General features: G+C 38.7%; 1 protein-coding gene across 2 annotated transcripts in view; it reads right to left on the reverse strand.

Annotated features, from left to right (window-relative positions):
* The window catches only part of LOC6547554, a 60,708-nt gene that overhangs the window by 20,847 nt on the left and 17,343 nt on the right, over positions 1 to 22,518 (reverse strand). The window contains exon 1 of one of the 2 annotated variants that reach the window (XM_001976139.3): positions 21,235 to 21,817. The exons of the other annotated variant lie outside the window; for it this stretch is intronic. The gene's annotated coding sequence lies outside the window, so the exon portion shown is untranslated. Of the gene's footprint in view, positions 1 to 21,234; positions 21,818 to 22,518 lie in introns of those variants that run through there. 2 annotated transcript variants of the gene reach the window in all.

Below are 22,518 nucleotides of genomic sequence, written 5' to 3' on the forward strand. Positions count from 1 at the left end.
ACTAAATACTCTATTAAACTAGCATTTGTTTGTTTGTTTAATTATTCGTAATTCTTAACTTTTAATGGCTTGTTTCGCTTAACGTTTGTTGCTATTTGATAATTTAAAACGGTGTAAGTTCCAGTACTTTACGTGCATTTGCTAATTTACTATTTGAGTGCTAATATTTCAGGAGTTAAATTCGGAGTGTCAATATGATTACTGCTGAAGCCCAGTTGCACCACATTTCCCAGATATATAAGTTATTAAGTTCGGAAGCACACAGACAGTATTGCCTCTTGGCAAAAGCCCGAGGACCATGGATCAATAATCAATGCCGGGGCAATAGGATCGCAATCAAGTACGTGACATAAGGCAGTCAGTCGCACCTGGCACCTGAAAAGAATTGCAGCGAGTCAAGTTGCAATTTAAAAGGGACTTCCCCGCTGGAATTGAGCCTCGAAAATGAGATTTTACATGGCCCACACAGGAGATACACCACCCTTGAACCAGGCCACGCCCAGTTTGGCGAAAAGGGGCTGTAAAACGAGTGGCCCTCGAAAGTCTAGACAAGACAGAGGCGGAGATGGTAATATATTAAATAAACAAGATACGAGATACGAGATACAAGTGTGTGTGTGTGGGAGGATAAAGAGAGTTGCAAGTGCATTACGTATACGCCCTGTTCGCCGCGTAACATAAGTTTTTCAGAGTGAGCAGCCAAGCTCCGTTAATGACGGCCTTTAAGGCCATGTTTCGAGGAAATTGGACAAATTAAAGACTCACGCAAGGCTTAATAGGGCTCTGGCAATCAGCATTCATTTCGCAAATCTCGATGCCGAATATCTGGCTTTTATCTGGGCGCACAGGGAAGTGGCTCTACTGCAGCTGACGCTATTTTCATGTCGCTGCGAAAGCCACAAACAACACAAAAGCAACATCTTGCAACCGCACTTCCTTGCAACATCTGCTCCAATCCAAAGCCCAACCCCACTCCACTCCGCCAATCCACTCTGATCCAAGCACTCATTGCTCCCACTCCTGGCACAGCTCTCCTCCTTTTATGTGGATCCATTAAAGTGCCAATTGCACAGGGTCTGGAAACTTGATGAAAGAACTGCCATGCGGTGGCTGTGGAAATTCTGGAAATTATGCTTCCTGACAAGCACCATAGAAAGCTGATTTTATTTGGTTATTTTTAAACAGCTCAATGCTCTTACAACGCGTTGAGAAGTGCACTTTTTCCCATAATATGCAACATTTTAAGCCGAGTTGAAGAGAAACGTTCCCTTGAAATATTTAACAACTGTGTAGTTATAAAGAGCAACATGAAATTATGTTCTTAAACTGTCACTATTAGCTAAATTTAATGATTGCTTTATTGCTTGAATATCTAATATTGGAGATTTTTTAATCTGGTTAATGAGGATTGAAAACATAATATCCCGCATGACAAGCAATAATCACTAAGCTTCTGCTATCACATAGAAAACCTTGTTATTTTATTTGTATCGTACTTGTATACAATTAAAAATAGCTACACAATATTGTTGAACAGCTTTTTTCAAAGGAAGCGAAAGATATCAGTTTCTGTTTTTATAACTGCAATTATTTAATCACAATTAAAATACCAGTGAAAATGCTTTAACTATGGCCACATGAAACTATAAACTTCATATAAAAATTGTTGGAACAGTTTTAAATTTATTTTTATAGTAAATGAATAGCTTTTGTGCTGCAGAGCCATTTCCTCTAAAAGAAAGTATTAAATAAAAGTTGTTATTTTATCAAGTAACTTAATGTGGATTTATGGCGTTTGCTTAAAGCGTTGTTTATACACAGCGCTATAAAGTTGGCCAACATGACTGGCTGAAATTGCAGATATCGGCTATCTTTCATAAACCTGCCCAGAAGGCAAAAAGCAAAACAAACTGTTAGGGTACAAAGGCACACTTCCTGCAAGTTGCACAGCGAAATGTGAACAGATTGTAAATAATTTAATATATCAACATGGCTTAAATAATTGCCGACTATTCGTACACAAAAAGTTGCCAGCATGACGAGACAAAACCAGCCAGATAGCAGGCAAATGCACAAAGCCAGAGGAGCTAAAGAAAAGCATTTCGATGTCGTTGTCATAGTCGGGCGCGCATGATTTCCGTGCTTAACATTTCCTGTTCGAAACTGCCATAAAATGCAGGATGGCAGGATGACAAAGGGGATGGCTGCGGGCGGAAGCACAGATCCTGGCTCCTCCGGCTGCTCCTGCTGCTCCGAGGAATATGTAATGCAAAGGAGCAGACAGATGAAACAACAGTGGCTGAATGATAGACAGAAGCGGAAGCGAAACTATCTAACAAAAACAAACTTTTTTCCAGAGTAAAATGAACGGGCAAAGTTGCCACCGGGAACTTTAAGAGCGTTTCAGTTTTGAGGCGAGTTTTTAAGGCTTGAATCAAAACGGAATCGAGGCGTCCTTAACTGTTGGCCAAAGTTTCAGCCAGAACGACGTAAATTGTCTCGGCAAAAGCAAGTATATTACGAACTCGCATGGCAATTAATTTGTTTGAAATTCGAAGTGCATGCGAGAAATGCAAAGCATAGAATTGTACACCTCATTTCGAGTTTATACAATTTATTTGACAATTGCACTTGCATACAATTTCAAATAAATCCACACTAGCACACGTTTTCACAATATTTACAGTTTACCTTAGCCAACTTAACTTCACTTGGCATATCACATTTTTTGTGGCAAGTAAATAAATGCCGTGCGAAAAAAAAGAATCGTTTAAATTGTCACCGTTTTCTGCTGATTTATGGCGGGCAAAATTAATTGAGAATAAAAAACCGAAAGCAGAAATGAGCAAAAAGCTGAAATCGAGCTCTGCGACTCGCAAAGCGAAAAACAGAAAAACCAAACTGAGTGAAAACACACAGTTCCGAAATTAATTGCACTTGTGAACTTTTGATGCTGTTGTTTGGTTTGGTTTTTCGCCGCTGCCTTCGGCCTCTCATTGCTACAGTAAATTCAATTAAACAATGCAATCGTATAAACAAATCTACAGCCCCTTCCCCCTACCCTGCGCCCCCTAAAAAGTGCGAGTGCACCCTCGCTTGCGCATAGTTTTTAATTGAAAAATGTGCAATTAAAACTCTCGCATGCATTGGCGAAAAGAGAGCGCCACACAACGGGGCGTATGAGCGATGTAGCGATGTACGGTATGTATAAATTATATGCCAGAGGCAAATTAATTAAAGCACTTAATTTTCGCATACATTCAATTACTTTACACGGAATTTAATTAAGCGCATAAATGTTCTTTTATCTTCAAAGCCACGAATACAGTTTGCGCGTGACGGCTGTCGCTGGGATAATCAAACAAATGGAAAGTAAATAAATATCTTCGGGATGCTCACATATGTATCCCATAATTTGGCACATGACATTATAAAATATTGACAGCAACACACACACACACACACACACACTGCTATTAAAAGTAGCAAAACACATATTTGCCATTCCTGTTTGTGTGTTGGTCGGCGTATCTATGGATCTTTGGCACATGTGCGGTTGGCATTCACTGTCATTCAGCTCCTCTTCTTCGTTGTCCTTGCCGCAGTAGCCACACACACACACGCACATGGACAAACACACACCTACGCACCTGACTCCTGACCGCTGCCACTCATCAACGTAAGTGAACTTCAATTTTTAAGCTGCGTGTCGAAATATAATACTAGTATTTACACTATGGATTCTACAATATATCTAAACATTGCGTTGGCAAGTAAAAATGTTTGCACAATTTTAATACGTATTACTTTATAAAATCAATTAGCTAAAGCTGTAAAATAATAGATAAATATATGGCAAATAATAATGTCTGGTTCTTAAATTTATCGCTGGCCTAAAGCACCGAAACGCACTGTACTTGTATCCCTGCGGTCGCCTGCGCTGCTGTTTGCTTTGGTTTTGTGAGTTGAGCAAACAGATTTTAAGCAAATTGAAACATTTCCACCTGAATACCTGGAAAATGCTTGAGCAACATGAATATGATCCGGACAACGGTGCAAGCCTGTGGGCTTTGTCCTGGCCCAAAATCAATTAACGCCATATTTATACATGAAGAAGCTCGAATATTAACTAAAATATCAATTATAAACTATTTGCCATTGTTTGCATATGAATGGAGCCTCACAATCTGGGCTTTGTTTAGCTCAGTGTTCAATGTTCGTGGGAAATGGCAAGTCGTAAATCAATTTCAAATTTTTCATGTGGAAAATTTTCATCGGATACTGTTGGCAATTTGCATTATTTTCACTTGAGCAAGTGACTTAAACATCCGTTGACTTTAAGAAATTATTGAGTCGAGCCCATTTGAATTATTGGCCAGTTAAAATGTATATTTAATAGGAAAACTTACTAAATGCCTAAATGCGAAACTGCAGAGCAAAGCAAGGTTTAGCCCATATTTAGATATTCTACTTAATGATATGGAGATCTAATTCATGTTTTCGATTGTCCGACTGGTTGTTTTACCAAAACTGTTTAGCATTTGCCATTCAGGGTCATCTTTTCAATAAAAGTGAAGCGTGAGCCAAGCGTTCTTGAATTATTTACAATGCGTAAAGTGATTGTTTATTTCGAGAAGTGCACGTGACGTCAATGAAAAGTGGTTACGAGCACGAGCGCATCTCCCACACTATAATCAATATCTGGAACGCCTGTTTATAGATAGAATAGTCTTACTCAAGTGCCGGCAATCAGTAGTTGCAGGAACTTGAACTGTCGCTTATGCAAGTAACATCCATCAAAAGTTTGCCCATCTTACCTGCAATAAACAAAGAGCAAATGTGTTTAAATTAGTAAACAGCCCAAAAGCAACAGCTCGACGAGTGTGGAATTGTAAGTAAATGTTGGAGGTTGCCTCAAAAAATCCATCAGTCACCTCCTGGTGCCCATATACATATCTATAGGTTGCAGGAAAGTGTGGGTGACAAGTCACAGCAACCAGCTCTGATTGATGTTGATGCAATTGCAATCCAGTTGCAAGTGGAAACACTTGAGCTGATCGCCCGCCTGAGTTTTGCAAGCTGCCGCACAAAATGTGACTGATTACGGTCTTTTGGGTTCAGTTTAGTTCGCTTGAAATTGGGAAATATTCTCGTAAGTGTATGTAAGTAAGCTCCGGCCGGCAATTTGCGAATATGATGAAAAATAAACGTCAATTTCTCCTGGCAAATATTGAAAATAAATTGCCTTCGCCCAAGCAGCACATACATCTTTACAGGTTCAATGAAAATATTGTTTCATAACATGGCCATAAAAATTAAAAGCTGCATAAAGTCACCGAAAAAAAAAAGACCAAAAAGAAAAACTGCAATGGTAAACATAAAAGCCAACTGCAGCGGAATTTCTACATGTGCTGTGTGAGTAAATAGCTTTCATTTTACGATGTTTGCGGTGGACTGACATTTAATTTGAACCAGAATGGGAGTTTAAGAACGGATTAACAGAGATCCGTTTGCTGAAAGCATTTATAATTTAGTTGTGGTTTACTCGAACAATGTTCGGCAATGTTTACCGATTGCTGGTTATGGTTTATTATTTATTTGGCTTTAGCTGGTAATCCGCAGTTTGCAATCATTATTTCATTTGGTTTTTTTCATTCATTTTCATTAGGACAAAGGCCTTGCATTGCGCCATTCTCAAGAATATGTGCATTCATATGTATATATACATAGGAAAATGGATTATTATTTTGCTTTTGATTTAATAATTGTCTGGCAGTGTGCGAAATATTTGACTTTCATGGCGCTGAATGAATCATAAAAATTAAAAATCATGTTCCGCAATTTATTTAAGCGACACAATGATACTTTTCCTGTCCAACGCTGCATTTTCTCGCGTTTTCCAATTTGGCATTCACCAGTTTGTATAATTGAGACGTGTGTTTTTTCCACAAAAATAATTTCCCGAATTGCGTTTATTTTCGGTTCATGAATTTTAGTGGATGCCGGGTGCAGCGCAACCATTAATTGAAGCTATCGGACGGCCAATAAATGTTTAAGAATTTCACTTCTGGCTGCTGGCCAAAGCGGAAAGACTTTGTTTGGCTTTTGATTACGCCGAAATGCAAATAACAAATAGCAAATATGCCGCCGCCAATGGGAAATTGTAAAGTTCGTGCAGAAATAAGCGAAACATTTGCAGCATTTCGGCGAAGTGATTTCGAGGTCTTCTCTGCTCAAGCCGCAACCTTACCCTGGTTATACCCGTAAAGGGTATGCGAGTAAAAGGGTATGCTAGATTCGTTGAAAAGTATGTAACAGGCAAAAGGAAACTCAAAAATGTCTCAAGGCTGAAGTTCTAAAGTCCTTAACTCAACTAATCTTAATCGGAATTCGAAGTGGCATACCTCTAAATGTTTCTGGAGCAATTCTCTAAAAATCTGCATTCAAATTTAGAATTTTATTTTTTTTTCATTTTTTTGTAATTTTTTTGTCATTTTTCCGATGTGATGATGTTGTGGAAGCTCAAAAATGCCTCAAGGCTAAAGTTCTAAAGTCCATAACTCAACTAATTTTAGTCGGAATTTGAAGTGGCATACCTCTAAATGTTCCTGGAGCAATTCTCTAAAAATCTGCATTCAAATTTAGAATTTTATTTTTTTAAAATTTTTTTGTCATTTTTCTGATGTGATGATGTTGTGGAAACTCAAAAATGCCTCAAGGCTAAAGTTCTAAAATCTATAACTCAGCCTATATTAATCGGATTTTGAAGTGGCATACCTCTAAATGTTTCTGGAGCAATTCTCTAAAAATCTGCATTCAAATTTAGAATTTTATTTTTTTTTCATTTTTTTGTAATTTTTTTGTCATTTTTCCGATGTGATGATGTTGTGGAAGCTCAAAAATGCCTCAAGGCTAAAGTTCTAAAGTCCATAACTCAACTAATCTTAGTCGGAATTTGAAGTGGCATATCTCTAAATGTTTCTGGAGCAATTCTCTAAAAATCTGCATTCAAATTTAGAATTTTTTTTTTTTTTCATTTTTTTGTCATTTTTCTGATGTGATGATGTTGTGGGAACTCAAAAATGCCTCAAGGCTGAAGTTCTAAACTCCACAACTCAACTAGTCTTAATCGGAATTTGAAGTGGCATACCTCTAAATGTTTCTGGAGCAATTCTCTAAAATTCTGCATTCAAATTTAGAATTTTATTTTTTTTTAATTTTTTTGTAATTTTCTGATGTGATGATGTTGTGGAAACTCAAAAATGTCCCAAGGCTGAAGCTCTAAAGTCCATAACTCAACCGATATTCCAGAAAATGTTGAAATTTCTCGTTTGCACTTCCACTAGCTGAGTAATGGGTATCTGATAGTCGGGGAACTCGACTTTAGCATTCTATCTTGACTTATTTAGTTTATTTTCTGTTTCCCCCTGATTTGCCAACCATTTTAGCTTTGACCAAGTTACGCACTGCAAACTAAAAACTAAAAATATACATTCGCAATTGCAATCGAAATTGCATCGCCCGATATGGCAGGCATATAGTATAAACATATACAGCATACATATGTGTGTATAAATCGAATACAAAATGCAATTTGAAAAGCCCAGCACCAGCGACAAGTTTCGACTCAATTATTGTGCAATTGACGCCCCAATGGCCGTTCAATGCAATTCATTCCCCTGCAGTTTGCACATTTTTTTCAAAATGTTTTTCCGCTCCTAATTGAGTTATTGTCTACTTGAGCTGAATTATTAATTGTCTGGTGAGTTGCATAATTGATATGGTTATTGCGGCGCCGTTGCATTAAGCCCTTGGATAAAAGAATTATCAGCCATTGCAGTTGCAGGTTCATTGGATCGTGAATCCGACAAAGGAAAGACAAAGGAACCCTGATTCACCCACCCAGATTCATCCAGTACAAAAGACGTGGAATCGAGTGCAATCAGTTCATGAATCACTTGGCAGTCGATCAACAGGCCAAAAAAAAACAGCGCTCTCAAAACACTTGGGAGTAGACAGTGGCACCTTAAATATATATTCATATTGTAGTTATCAGTAACGATTGGGTTGGCAGATAAAGCTGCTATCTGATTTTGATCAAAGCCACCTTCTCGTACTAATCGAAGCAAGAGGGAAGAAATCACTTGACACCTTTCCATTGCACCGCTAACAACATACTAATATTTGTATTCTAAAAGTACCAATTTTAATCAATGGGAAAAACATACTCGCCATTAGTTGCCCAATTGATATGCCCCTTAGCAGATCTCAGGAAAATCAAGCAATTTATAGACTACGGCCATCAAGAAGATTAGAAGTTAGCTATCGGCCTGTACTCAAAAGCACGGCTATTGAATCTTTGCCACTGTCTGAAAATAACTCAGTCGAAAGGTTTAATGTTCGTGTTTGTTATGCTGTTTGATGGCCTTCTCCCACTTCCACTGCCACTCCCACTCCCTTGTAACCCCGAAATCAGCAGTAATAGAGCTTTGTCTAGACTTACGCAATAGTACGATTCGCTCCGATGACTTCATTAGCGGTGGCTTGTAAAATAAATTTAAATTACATGCGAAAAGAGGCAGAATCGAAGAGCTGAATGAAACAATCGACAGCATTGTGCCCAACAATGTGCGAGTAGCATATTAAATCATTATTCCAGCGCTCAAGTTCAAAGTCAGGGACAGTCGCACTCCCACGAATTCTTCGATTTATTACAAATGGCAGCTGCTTGTTGACACGCAGATATTTCAAATATTTAATTGAGACTCTTGAACTAATCGACTTGAAAGGAAAAGCAGATTTTAATTTCGTCATTGGCACGAGTGAAAAGCTGAGAAACAAAGCTGCAATCATAATTTGTATAACAACGCAGAAGCAGAGAAAATACAACTAATGAGCTCTCTTGATTGTCTCCCTGTTTGCTAATTAGAGAAACAAGTCTAAAAAAAAACGTTATTACTTGGAATAAACTTGGCCATAGAGTGTAAAAAACCAGCATTAACATTCAGCCCCAAAGCCATTGTTCAACATCATATAATATCGCTTGAACGCGCAGCTCCCATTCTCCTTTCACTTTACTGGCTTCCATAGGTGGCACTCCCAATTAATTGAAGCTTATCTTGGGCAACTTTCAGTGCATTCAACCTCCAAGACCAAGAGCAAGTAGACAAAGCCCAAGGTTTATTCGTCCATGGGATAGAAATCTTATCAGTTTGCGTGTCCAAGTGCGGATTGAAAATCTAAAGGGGGCAAATCAGGTTCAAAATGGGTATTTTCTATCATATTTATACCAACTGGTTAATGATTCATAGAAGGTCATGTTATGCAATAGTTGTCTTTGCATTAATGCAAAGCTATAAAGTCGTGTGCTATTGAATAATTGAACAAAATATTATATAGTAATGCTAGTTGACCAATAAAACAAAATAAATTGTAGCAAAATGATGTACACTTAAATGCTAATCACAGCTGTGGAAAATTACCCACAAAATTATAATGGAGCTATCAAAAATTTTCGTGCCATATGTTTAAGCTCAAAATTCGGAAGCTCCCTTGGAAATGCCCTTCCTGTTTACCTATATTTTTGGCTTATTAATTTATACGTTTATTACTCTATACGAGGTGGCAAGCACGCTCGATGTTTTTCCACTCGTTTTGTATTTTTCCCATTTTATTTTTTCGTCTGTGCAATAAATGCGATGAGGCATTGCTCAGAATATTTCGACCAGCGCACCCCATGGCGTATGCGTGTTATTCATTGAAAATTCCAGACACGCGGCTTGCCCAACTAAAAGTACCTCCCACCCAGCAGGCAATATCGCACCGCCTGTTGTCTATCCACTCTCTAGGTACACAGAAAAATTGACGTCTCCTACTACGTAATGTGCTTATAGAATTAATATTCATTTATAAATATTTGCTTGCAAAGAAATGTATTTAATTTACGGACTTTTGGTTCTATACACGTTTGCTTACGTGTACGATTTACGTTTGCTTTAAATTTATATTCGCAAAATGTGTCAATAGAATAAACTTGTTTTGTAATGGTTTCGGGTTGAGTGGGATTGTCGACTGAGTGGTTGCTTAGTGCTTGGGGTCACCAGCAACAACAACGTTGAATCGCTTTTGACCCGTGCCGCACCCCACTGCGCCCACCCACTTTGCGCCCACCACACCATCATTTTTGAATGCATTTGAATTGCGGCCGGGCACCGAAATCGTTACAGTTCCGCCTGATTTGAGGCGCAGTTGTTGTGCGGCAAAATCTTAACGATCACCTCGGCTAACCGCGAAAATTGCGTTAAGTGTTTTGCATTTCGCGAGCTATTGCGCAAACAAAGGCCGAAGGTCAGGTGGGGGAAAAAAGATGAATGAAAATGGACGACCCGAACACTCTATAAAAACTACCCTTTGCCAAATTGAAAACACAAAAATACTTTATTCTACTATACTACGAAATTAAATAATAAATACTTTGACTAAGACTTACATTTCTTTAAAACATTAATCACAGAAGCAAGCGAAGCTACAATTGTTTGCAGACAGAAAATATTCCCCTAACCTCGTTCATAATAGTATTTTTGTATCTTTGGTACTGAGCCAATTGCAGCGATCAAGAAAGAAATACGTAGTTTTTATCAAAGAAACAAAGCAAACTATATGATAAAGATACAAAATAGGTATTTTAGATACTAATTAGTACAACAAATATTTAACCAGCCTATACAATAACTTTTTTTTGAGAGCTTGGACCAACAAATTTGCAAGCCAGCTATTCGTGCATCGGCCTCTCCAGTCAGCGTCTCATTCATTCAATGATTCATGCAGTCAGACATTCATTCATTCAGCCAGGCAGTCATAAGTCAAAGTACTCGGGTATTCGGGCTCAGCTGGAAAGCCCTTTTCTTCAACGAAAACAACGAAATGCAAGGCAACTGCAACAATAACGGACACCGCAAGTCCCATAAAGTGCATTCACCCAAGGAGAAACCTCCAGACTCGCGGGAAAATGCGGAAAAGTGGGTGGAAAAACGCAAGAGTGCGGGATGCTGAACAGTGGGAAGCTATAAAGAAAACGCTCGCTCACGTGCGGAGACCAAAACAAAAGAGTCCAAGACACACACACACACACATATATATACACATACACACAGAGAAAGAAAGTGCGGAGAAAAAGCGTTTTGTTTTCTGGTTTGGCTCACTTCATTGCATTCTCCTCAAGGAAAGAAAGCAGGAGGAAAGGGCTGCGAGCGAGTTTATGGCAGGCCATTGAAGTCGCAGCCGGGGTAAAAGGTTATAAATAAGCTGAAACCGAAGGGGGAATACCCTAGCACCGGTTGTACCTAATTAATATTTAAGATGATGCGGTTTCTGAAGCGCCTTATGGCACCTGCTTACTCACTTTATATTGAAATATTTAAATATGCATTTTTATTGCTGTCAAAGTCCCAAAATTGCTACGTAAAGTGCAACAAAGAAGCAAACTCGAATACAAATATCATCCAGACAAAGGCTAAAGTGGTGTGTCTGTGTGTGTGAATAACAGGGACACAGGCGCCGAAAATGGGGGGCGGCATGGGGTGGGGCGAAGGGCGTGGCGAGGGGGCGGCAATGCCATGTGGCAGTTTGGCAAAACTTTACGGGCAAACTTGTTAAGCAAACAGAAACCAGAAAGCCCCTCGCCGCGTTCTAAAAAGGCAGCGAGCTTCAAGATAAGCGCGTTAAAAAGTTCCCTGGGAAACGGGAAGCCAGGGGCGTGGAAAGCGGTAGGCTAGTGGGGATTTGAAGGAGGGGCTGCTGGCTACCAGCTGTTTAATTAGTTGCACTTCCCCGAACCAACACGCTGCATTTTGGGAACGGTTTGCCTAATAAAGTTTGTCCAGTGCCAGTAGCAATCCTCCTCCCCAGTGCCCCGCTCCCCCCTCAAAACCCAACCCTTGCATTTGCTGCACTTTACGAGCGCATCCATGAAATATTTAAAAAGCTTTGTGTAACAAGATTTGTTTATGCCGGCCGCGATCTCGGCGTCGAAGTAGCAGCAGTTGAGGGGAGAACAAGCTAGGGTGTACACTGCAAAAAATCACTTACTTTAAACAAGTATGTTTAAACTAACTATTACTCATTTCAAGAATATGCATACAAAGAGTTCTTATTCTGTGCATTTTGAATATATGTATTAATGTGACTACTTTTAATGACTTAGAATCGCTAATTCAAATTCAAGGAAAACTTCATATACGTATAAACTATCAGATACCGTCTACGTGCATACGGACAGCTGGACATTCATTAAAGGCTGGACATTATGAGTTTGCAAACGACTTTCTTCCCAGTGCACGCGATGATTAACGGCGCGGAGTGGGATAAAATGCTGATAGCTGGAAGGCAGCTAAAAGTTTCTTCTTTCGGGTATGTCGAGCACAATGTTGTTTGGCCCGGGCACATAATTGCATATTTATAACTCCGACAAGGCGACGTCGAAGTCGAAGTCGCCGGCAAATTAAGCGCAGCATGGGGACGCTTTCGTTGGCTCCCCAGCCGCTACCCAGCCGCTCTGCCCATCCTCTGCCGCTCCGCTGCCCATCCTCTGCTCCTCCATTGTGTGCAGCAATTAATGAAGCATTTCTGTTGACTGCAGTCAAGGGGCAACAAAGGGTAAAGGGGTGGCCTAGGTGCAGGGTAGGGCGTTGAGTATGACGTTGACTTTTGGCAAGGCAATTGAATAACCATGAGTGTCGGCTTGCTGGGAGACTTGGCCCTTTGAAACAGGTCTGAGTTGCAAATTGATTTAAAGTTCGCTAAGACGTGTGGCTTGTGGTTCTGAATGCCGCCAAAGGAAATTACCAGCAAGACAGAGCAAACAAAGATAATAAATACTGAAGATATATCCGTGCATTCCATTTCGTTGCAATAACTCAACCATATATCTGTTGTCCATGTGTGAAGTCATCAACGCAGTATTTGTATATTTTATTCATTTATTGTTGTAAAGTATTTACGTAAAGTGCAGTATATGTGTGCATACATATGTGCATTGCATTCCTTAATTCAATTTGACGTTTCGCTTATAATTTTCCCATTTGGGCGCAGAGATGCACAATGCACAAAAGCAAATACAATTAAATATTTTATCACCGAAACCGAAATAAATTAACTTTTTTGTGTTATCGTGATTTGCATGTTCAATTGTGGCCTTCAATTGTAAATGTTTCAATAATACTCGATTTAATGATTTTTCAACCAACATGTAAATAGTAGAATAACAAAACATAAATCGAATACAATGAAAGCAATGAAAAACGTCCAGAAATTTAACACAAAACCATATGTGTATTTACATACGACGATGTAGTGTACAAATTAAAAGGTTTGGTAGCAATTATTGAATTTATTTGAATACATGACTAAGCAAAAAATAAACTAATAAATCCGAATAATCCCAATTGATTTGACCGAGTGAAGGAGTGGAAAATTTATTGAAGGATTTTTTTGCATGCGCAAACACACTTCACAGATTGTAATCATTATGCAAATGACTCGATTCAATTTGAACAGTTCATTAGAGTTGCAAACCAGTTGCAGCGGAGAATTGAATGAATAATTCAAGTGTGGGACTCAAGAAAATAACTCTCCATTAATGTGAAAAAATTTCGATGTTGAATAATTTAAAGATCAGCCTCCGCCGCACAAATTATGGAATTCAACAACAGAGAATTTTAAACGATTATTAAAATCATAAGCTTGTGACCCTGACTAAAAGCTCAATGCATGTTTCGGCCAGTTCCTCTTGAGCTATCAGTTTTATTTCTTATCAGCTGGGGGCCTCAATGTCAAAGTCGAAGTGCACCCATACTTTGTGCCAATCGGGCAACTTAAAGAGCATATAAATATGTATTTACTACAAAATTGAGGAAATAGCTTGGGTTTTGTATTCAACGCTTTTCGGTTTCATGGCTTTATGGTCTTGAATTTGTTGCATGAAGCACTTAAAGATAAGTGAGTTTCAGCTCCATTAATATGTGTAAACAAGGTTATTGGCTATTTACATTTTGTAATCTATTTTGTGTGACAATTAAGGAAATATTAAACAGTTCGGCAGACGCCGCCAGGCCTTAATTATAGTTAAAGTAATACTATTTTTACTTTTAATCGCAGAACAACGTTTAATAACAGTTTGGTTCGTTTCCTTATTGAAATAAATAAGCCTGATAAATGATATATTTGCTATCTGCGTACACACAACTCACTTCCTGGTTTATGAATAAGTGGGCATACCACTGCCTCATAAATTGCGCCCTTTTACAAGTCGTGCCGCGCCCTTTTTAATGCCATGGCTATAATCGGGGCCGAGAATGTTTATGGACCTGCACATCGGTTTTAAAAGGCGGGGAGCGAAGTGCGTGCTTATGAAAATGTTTACAGCATCTGTGCAACGGCAGACCAAGCAATAAAGCTGCAAAAGAAGCAGGAGATCGAGTAGCGTGGATGGGAGATCAAAAAAAAAAAAACAAAAAATTTATATATATTTATAAAAGGGGGGCCTTAAAAAGGGGGCGGGGCCGGCGAGTCGGTGTGCTTGGTTAGGCAGGAAAAACGTGATGCGAGTGAAAGCCAAGTAAGCCAAGGAAACAGCTTTCTTTTCGCCACCAGAAGATACAAGGCACCAGATACATATATCCATGCCCATAGCCATACCCATACCCATACCCACACACTGGCACATTCACTTTCGGCCACAAACACAAAAACTTGGCCAAGTGCCGCAAAAATGCATTTGTTTGAATTTGCGCCGAGCAACGAAATGTGAAATGTAAAATGAGAAATGGGAAATGAGGAATGGCCAGGCTTCGAAAGTGGGTCACAATCCAATGCCAGCAACAGTAACACTAACTGAAACAGACTCTACTCTTTTGGCCAGGCCAACACGACACGTCCGTTCGAATGGTGAAATGTGTGCGGTAAACGCAAGAAATATGATGATAAATGAAAGGCAATTGGCACAGACTTCTGTCCAACTTCTGCCCGCGGCGGAGTCATTTTGGTTGGGCGGCGAACGGGCCGAGAGCCACTTGCAACTTGCCACTTGCCACTAACGACAAGGTCAATCGAGCGGTGCAATCTCGATATGACTGCCCAAATGGGAAACCTACAAATAGCGACGGAAATAAATATGTGGAATGTTGCAAAAGAATAATATAATACTCAGAGTAGAACAAGATATTTCCCAAATGAACGCTTTCAAAATTGATAAGAATTTTATATAAGCAATATTTTTTTATAGGAGCTTAAAATGTCAAATAGAATATGCCTTTGTTTATAACTCGCAAATCATCTGCTATATCGCATACTGAACCGGTATCTAACCGATATGATATTATGAATATTTACACCATGCCTTGTTTTGAGCACCGGCTAAACGATAAGAGCCAAATTATCACGATAAGAATTATGATCCTTTGTTTTTCAGCGCATGCAGTTCCGTTTAAAAGAGCAAATATTTTGAACTCAGCTGAGATCGTTAACCTTTGACTTTGAATTCATGCTTCAGGTTAAGTTCGATGGTCAATAAGGAAGCAAGGTGGCAATGCAGGCTAAATACCTGAATAAAATGAAGTGAGATATGGGAGAAGGCAGGTGGGGAACAGGTTAGCACAGGTCAGCGCATACAACATCACACGCTTCAGAATTGTGCCTGCGTAGTAGGTAGATGGAAGCAGATGAGGAAACAAATAAGAACTTGCTGGTTAATAAACACGATTGTGCAATAGGCCATTAAGGAGATACCAGAACGAGTTACACACAATCTCGATTTTACATGTACATACATACAAGTATATGCACGGTGCGAAAAAGAGCTGACATTTGATTCTGGTTGATTTACAACCGCCTTTCAGGCAACCCACTTCCGTCCAGCGACCTTCGGGTGATAATCGAGAGCTCGAAAATATTACAACATTTTTGATTACGAGACAATAATCGTTGTTTTCCCCCACCAATGGCCAAACTCACACGTTCCCATTATCAGTGCGGCTTTTCTGGACCCCAATACCGCACACCGCCATGTGGTGTTGGGGTAAATTTAATACGGAATCGGCGTCTCGAATTGAAAAGCCAGCAGAAGTGCAATAAATTAAAACACCCACAAGGGTTAACGATCGCGGGGTCAAAGGGGGGCCTCAAACAACAGGCGGTGCAATTATACAATTGGCGCACAGTGGGTGCGAGAGAGAGAGAGGAAAGGAATACAGGCTTTTATGAGTATTTGCAATAATGAAAATAATTAGAAATTCAAATTCAATAAACGTAAAATGCACAACAATAAATAAAACGTCGAAGCAGAAACCAAGAAAAAAGCTACGGTAAATAGAAAACTCATTAATAAGCTAGCTGATATAATATAAATTTGCATAGATTAAATTGTTGTACTTCAGAATGTGTGGGTGTGCAGGAAAAACACACTTATATAAGGCGGAAAAAGAAACAATCCATTTGACAAGCAGCTGTACGCAAACCACATGTACGTTTGAGTAAACTTTAAATGTGATTCAGCCTTTCAGTGCGATTATTCACTCTGTAATCAAGAAGTTACCGCATAAGTTGGTCTATAAATGATTTAATTGTTTAATAACTTGTTAGACATATGTCTTTTAAAAAGAGAATGAAATATGTATGGCTTTGCAGCGATCAGCTTGCGCAAAAGTTCTACATTTCATTTCCATTTAAAAGGAAAGGTTTGTGATTGAAGATAGTTGGTCCAAAAACTTCTAAGAAAGCGTCTTTGTTAAAAATTCCAGGGTGTTCAAAAGTCATTCAGAGCCAGAAATTCTTAATAAAAAAAACTATAATTTACGTCAACTTCTAAGACAGTTTATTCCCACTTTTTGTGGATGAAGAAAATATATAAAAATAGAGCTTTGCTCGCCGACTGAGCAAACGTTGAAACTGCAAAACCAATTGCCAGCTCAAAAGTGGCGGCTTATTTATTGACGTATGTGTTTTCTTTTTTCTGTTTTCTGTTTTTTGTTATTCTCTCGACTTTGCTAAATAACAAACCTGTTTTTCACTGGCTCACGCATTTCGGCAACAACACCACACAGCCGTATTTCTGGCCAATAAGCCGAAAAATAAGCAGCGAAATAGACAACAACGATCTGAGGTTACAAATTCTGTGGCTGCTGTTTCAGCAAAATTGAAGGCACGACCAGAGCCACCAAAGTTAAAGAGCTCTCCACAAAGAACTCAAGAGTCGAACGCTCCACTCAACTTAACTCAACTCAACTCAACTGAACTGAACTAGACCGGAGCTCTTATCTTTTGGGTTCGCAAAAATATTATACCGATGTGTACTATATGGCCAAGTGAGTGAGTGGCTTTTTGACCAACCGTCGGCCTCTCGGTGGGATTTCTTTTTCTTTTCAGCTTCTGTTTCTCCACATTTTGCTTTTGCCCCTCCGTTCTACCTGTTGACTTGGCCGCTTTTATTACCAACTTGTCACACTGACTGAGTTTTCCCAACCCGTCTAGAAGCTTTATGATGTGTCAAGAAGGTTTTTACACTTAAGCTTAAACTCCCCTGTGCGTCAGCAAATTTGCTCGACCAATTGTTTATACATAATGCATGTTCTTAAGGCTAGACTCTAAACAGACTCTAAATGGTTTTAATTGATTGCGTTTGCGTTAAAGTTAAAATAGCCAGTTGGTAAGACCCAATTAAAAAGGTGTTATAACATAAGGTGACTTTTGGAATTTTCCATTAAAATTTCCGTAGGAATCTCTTCATTCGGAAGCACATCGAATTCGATTTAATAGCTTTAAACTGACCTTAGACAGAGGACGCTCAGCTGAGATAACGATAAAAGCAACAAATACCAGAAAATATAAAAACTGTTTTTATTTTGGTAACCAAATAAAAAATGCTAATAAGCCATTGACGCGTCATATCGAAATTCCGACTCCGAAGAAAGGAAAAATACAGAAAAATAGATCTACGATCTAAGATCTATTTATAAATAGAAGTTGTAGGTTTGATCATAGAACTGACTATTATTGAGGGCGTTTACCATCAAATAGTTTAAAATTGCTATATATGTATTCTCGCAGAAATAGAAAATGGAATTTGTTTGCCTTAATTATCTATTCCTCTTTCCACTCCAATATAATCTATTTATAAGACTGCGACAAGGCTAGACCGATTTCATGTCAATATAGGGCACTAAAAATGCCATAAAATGCCCTTACCTTTTAAAAGCAATCTAAACATTTTTTTCACAAGAGACACTTTTGGATTTTGTTTATAAATTGACAAACGCAGATGTTTATCATTGAAAATATTCTTATAAACATCGGTCATTAAATTAAACAAGTATTTAAAGATAGCCCCGCCATTTATGAAACCAATTTGGTTTGAATATTTTCATAATTATCTGATTATCTGAGTTGTTCCACATTCAGCTTAATTTTGAATAATTAAAATGCGAATGGAAACATCAGTTTGTGTGGTGCTTATAATTGTGATTTAGGCCACGGAATTTGCAGTCCGTTTTGGCTTAAAACACCATTTGATGGACAATTATCGACATTATTAAAACTCTCACTTGTCTATCAAGTGAAGTATTGAATTATCCCACAACCACATAGAGACAACCGTTTTAAAGCAATGAATGAATGCGCTGGTTAATTTATTAGCAGATTTTGAAATTGGCTTTCTTAGCTGAACACAATCGGACGTGATAATATATTTTGTTTGAATATATCGTGTCTTACAACTCAGTAAAGCTCAGTATCGCCACATATGCCGACTGCTGTTGTTCTGGTTGAGATAAACAATTTTGTTAGCTGATTAATGGCCCTTCGCCAGAGGCACGTCTCAGTGGAAAAATCGAACGAAACGGGGTATCAAGTGGGTTTTAGCCAATATTATGGCAGGTCGTGACTTTCAGTCGCTTTTTAACTGAGACAAAATAAAACACAATACTCCTGTTTATGCAATTTGTTGAGACCGCATTCTAAAGGTACTATTTGTTCTGGATGCCTCACTTGCCAATGTTTGTACAGAGTTATGTTTTGTCTAATCTTTGGGAAATTTAAGACTTGGGCTGGGCTAGGTGAGGTACTGGTTGCCCCGGGCTGAGTCGATTAGATAAGCAAATTTACAATGCCTTTTGGGGCCCAAATGTAAATTCTGTCTGGCGGCGATAATATTGTTAATTGCCAGTTTGCGTTGTTTGGTCTCGGCTGTGCCTAGTTTTCCATTCGGATTGCGTGGAGGTGTGATTGCCAAATTCGACTGGCCAATCAATCAATGAAAAGGTTTATTTCATTCCGAACAGCTTAGACATCGTTTTGCATACATAAACATTGAATTGGCACGAGTTTTGATCGTTGGGCACACACTTTGTTTATAGCTCTATGTTCTTTTAATTGGAAGCTTTTGCATATCGTTAATAGTTTTATACCTATTTTCTATATGCATATATAATAAGAAAGAAAGTTACGGATAACTATTTCTATAAGAATGCATTTTGGTTTTCTAAAAAATAGTTGTTATTCAAATGAAGAGCCAATTTATGTATTACCTAAGCTCTAGTGAGTAACGCTGTCTTTAATAACAGTGTGCTTACAGTAAATAATTAAATAGCTTTAACTATTGGTTTCTATTTTTAAAATAAAATGTAACTATTTAAAGTAAAAGAAAACCGGAAAATGATTAGATATAAGACCACGTTGGAACTCAAAAGCGCCCAAGTTACTAAAAATAAGTTTAGGCCGTCGTACAATTACAAGTTCAATGACTATGATTACCCAGTCTCCGATATCGATCAAGGTGCTCAAATGGACAATTGGACAGTCGGACAGACTCGCCTGAATTATGATCGAGAACGTATATGTATATGGTTCGAAAACCAGTTTTAGTCAGAAATCCTCTTTAAAGCGCAAATGTGAGTTTCGACGAAGTGGTGTTCTGGTAATTGGGAATAATTCTCCGTAGCCAAATCTCACACAAATTGAAATAACAATTGTGCAAATTATTTGAAATCTCCCACATGGAGATTCTACGAGAAACCATTAAGTCGATGGATTCAAACGAATTACACACATGACTGTTCGTAGCTGCCCACAACCAACATCAGAAACATTTATATTCCTACTTAATTATTGCCCGTGGGCACCAATTGATTAACGAATTAAATATAGAAAACGCACACAGATCAAGTGGGGTGATGGCTTTTCTCGGGCGAGTTCAAGTGAATTTATTGCACTTTGTCAGCCCTGATAGAGTGCATAAATCAGCAAACATTACAGCCCGTGTGTGTTTGACACACAAACCATTCAATGTCAACAAGCCGAGACAGTGAAAATCGTCAGTGCGATTTTAAATCAATTTTCAGATATTCACTGCGTAAATTTCCTTGCATACAATCCTTAATTAATGAAGTTAATGCATGTTAATGAAATACAATATCCAAGGTGCTACAATTTTTACTTTATGCATATTATAATGCCTTTTTACAACATATTTACAAGTCTTGAAAGCTGAGCTATGTACATTGCACATATATGCAAATAAAAAATTTGTTTTATTTATTTTATATTCAATTTTACAGATTTTAAGTTTTGGTAAACACCGATTTTTTTTTTGTTTAATCTGAAAAATGTTCAATCTTTAATGTGAACCAGATTTTTTACAGTTGGCAATGCCGCAAATGGATGGATTGGTCAAGAGGGAGGGGGCGCGGGCGTTAGAGAGCAGCAGTTGATTTGTTTGAAAACAGTGAATTGTTTATGAGTTTTTCGCGAATACGCTCGAGTGGATGAGAAACCTTTTCAGCCTGCTAATGCTAACAAACTTGAACAGCGGCGGGAATCAATTAGCGGCTTGCAAGGCCTTAAAATACGTATTTCCAGCGATTTTTATTCCTTGTTGTTTTTTGGAAGTAACGTGATAAATAAAACAACACAGCTGATGGGCTCTCCCCTCGCGCGAGAGCGCTCCTCTCTCGCTCTCACTAACACAGCTGCTAATGAAATACTCGGCGGCCATTGAGAAAATAAAAGCAAATAAGAAGCAACGAAAACGAAGCAAAATAAAAAAAAGAAGAAAAAATTTCGCAACGCCCTGAGATTTTTTAAGTCTGCCTCGTTTTTCCACAACAAAAATACAGCACATAATAGAATAATAAAGTTAACAGTGACGGCATTACACGACTTTGGTACTCCAGCTCGGGGAAAACTCACCTCTCTTTGCCTTTTCGATGGTTTATTGATACGAAGAGCGTGGAACGGAGAAGAGGGGAAGATGTGGGAGAAAGAGCACAAGACTTTCACAAAAATAAAAACGGAATCTGAGCGCAAAAACAGCATTTATTTGCATTTGCTTTCCACTGGCTTTCGCTGCACTTTCACCGCACTTTTCACGTTAGGGAAATGGTTTCTTCATTTGACAGCAGTTGTTTTTCATCTGCTCACTTTCTTGGCTGTTTGATGATTTACTTTGCCCATTCCATTTTTTGGGGCCATTGAGCAATATTTTTTTTGTCGAACACCAAACACACACACACACACGGACGGTCGTTCGCGAGAGACACTCACACGTACACACCTATCGGTGCTTATGCCCCAGCTTTATTCTGCATTCTGCAGTTTTCTGCTGCACTGCGGATTTGTGGCCAATTCTGGCGACTTCTTCGACTTGGCCAAGAAAAACAAGGCACAAATGCGATTTCGACTTCCCTGCTGTTTACACGCGCTTTGCTGCTTTCCCGACTGCTTCGCCCGCTCTCCAAATTGGAAATGAGTGCTGGTGAGAGCGAGAGCGTCGGCGCAATGATCGCTGCTCTGCGGGATTTTCGGTGAGCGCGGCATGCGGTCACACTGACGCCCCCAAACAGCTGTTTGAAATTGGAAAACAACAAATTCTAGAAAATCTATTTTTATCTCAAATTTCTATTCTTACTTGATTTATTGCGCAAAAACATTATTTTCACAACAATGTTTCATGTTATTTCTTTCTTCTTTTAGAAGTGATCTTTTGTTTATAACAGTGCCTTTCAAAAGTTGCCTTCCTTAATTTTTAAGAATTTAATTATTATATCGGTTCATCAAAAACCGTTTCTATGTGACATGTTTACATAAAGGAATTGATTTCTTATATACCAAAAAGAAATGTGATTTGCGACAATGTCATTCGTCATCAATCTAATAAAAACGAAACGCAAAAGTTATTTTGTGTAACAAGTCATGGCAGGAACTCGAATTACGGCAATCAAAAATGCAAGGCACTTTTAAAGGACTCGGTTGGATTTTGGTGTTCAAGTCCACAGATCTTTCCGTGAAACTCATTAAGTGGTCATTAAGTGCAGTCGACTGTGAATTTGGTTATGCCTAGAAAAGTCCTTTGACTCCTTTATTTTGTCGGTGATTATTCAGGGTATTATGAAGCCTAGGAATTTAATTACTCAAAACAAGGAACCCGAAGCTGAAACAGAGTCAAAAAAGGCAAGCTCGAGTCGAGGCATAAAT

The sequence above is a fragment of the Drosophila erecta genome, unplaced genomic scaffold (genome assembly GCF_003286155.1).
Source record: "Drosophila erecta strain 14021-0224.00,06,07 unplaced genomic scaffold, DereRS2 tig00000092-arrow-pilon, whole genome shotgun sequence".
Taxonomy (NCBI): domain Eukaryota; kingdom Metazoa; phylum Arthropoda; class Insecta; order Diptera; family Drosophilidae; genus Drosophila; species Drosophila erecta.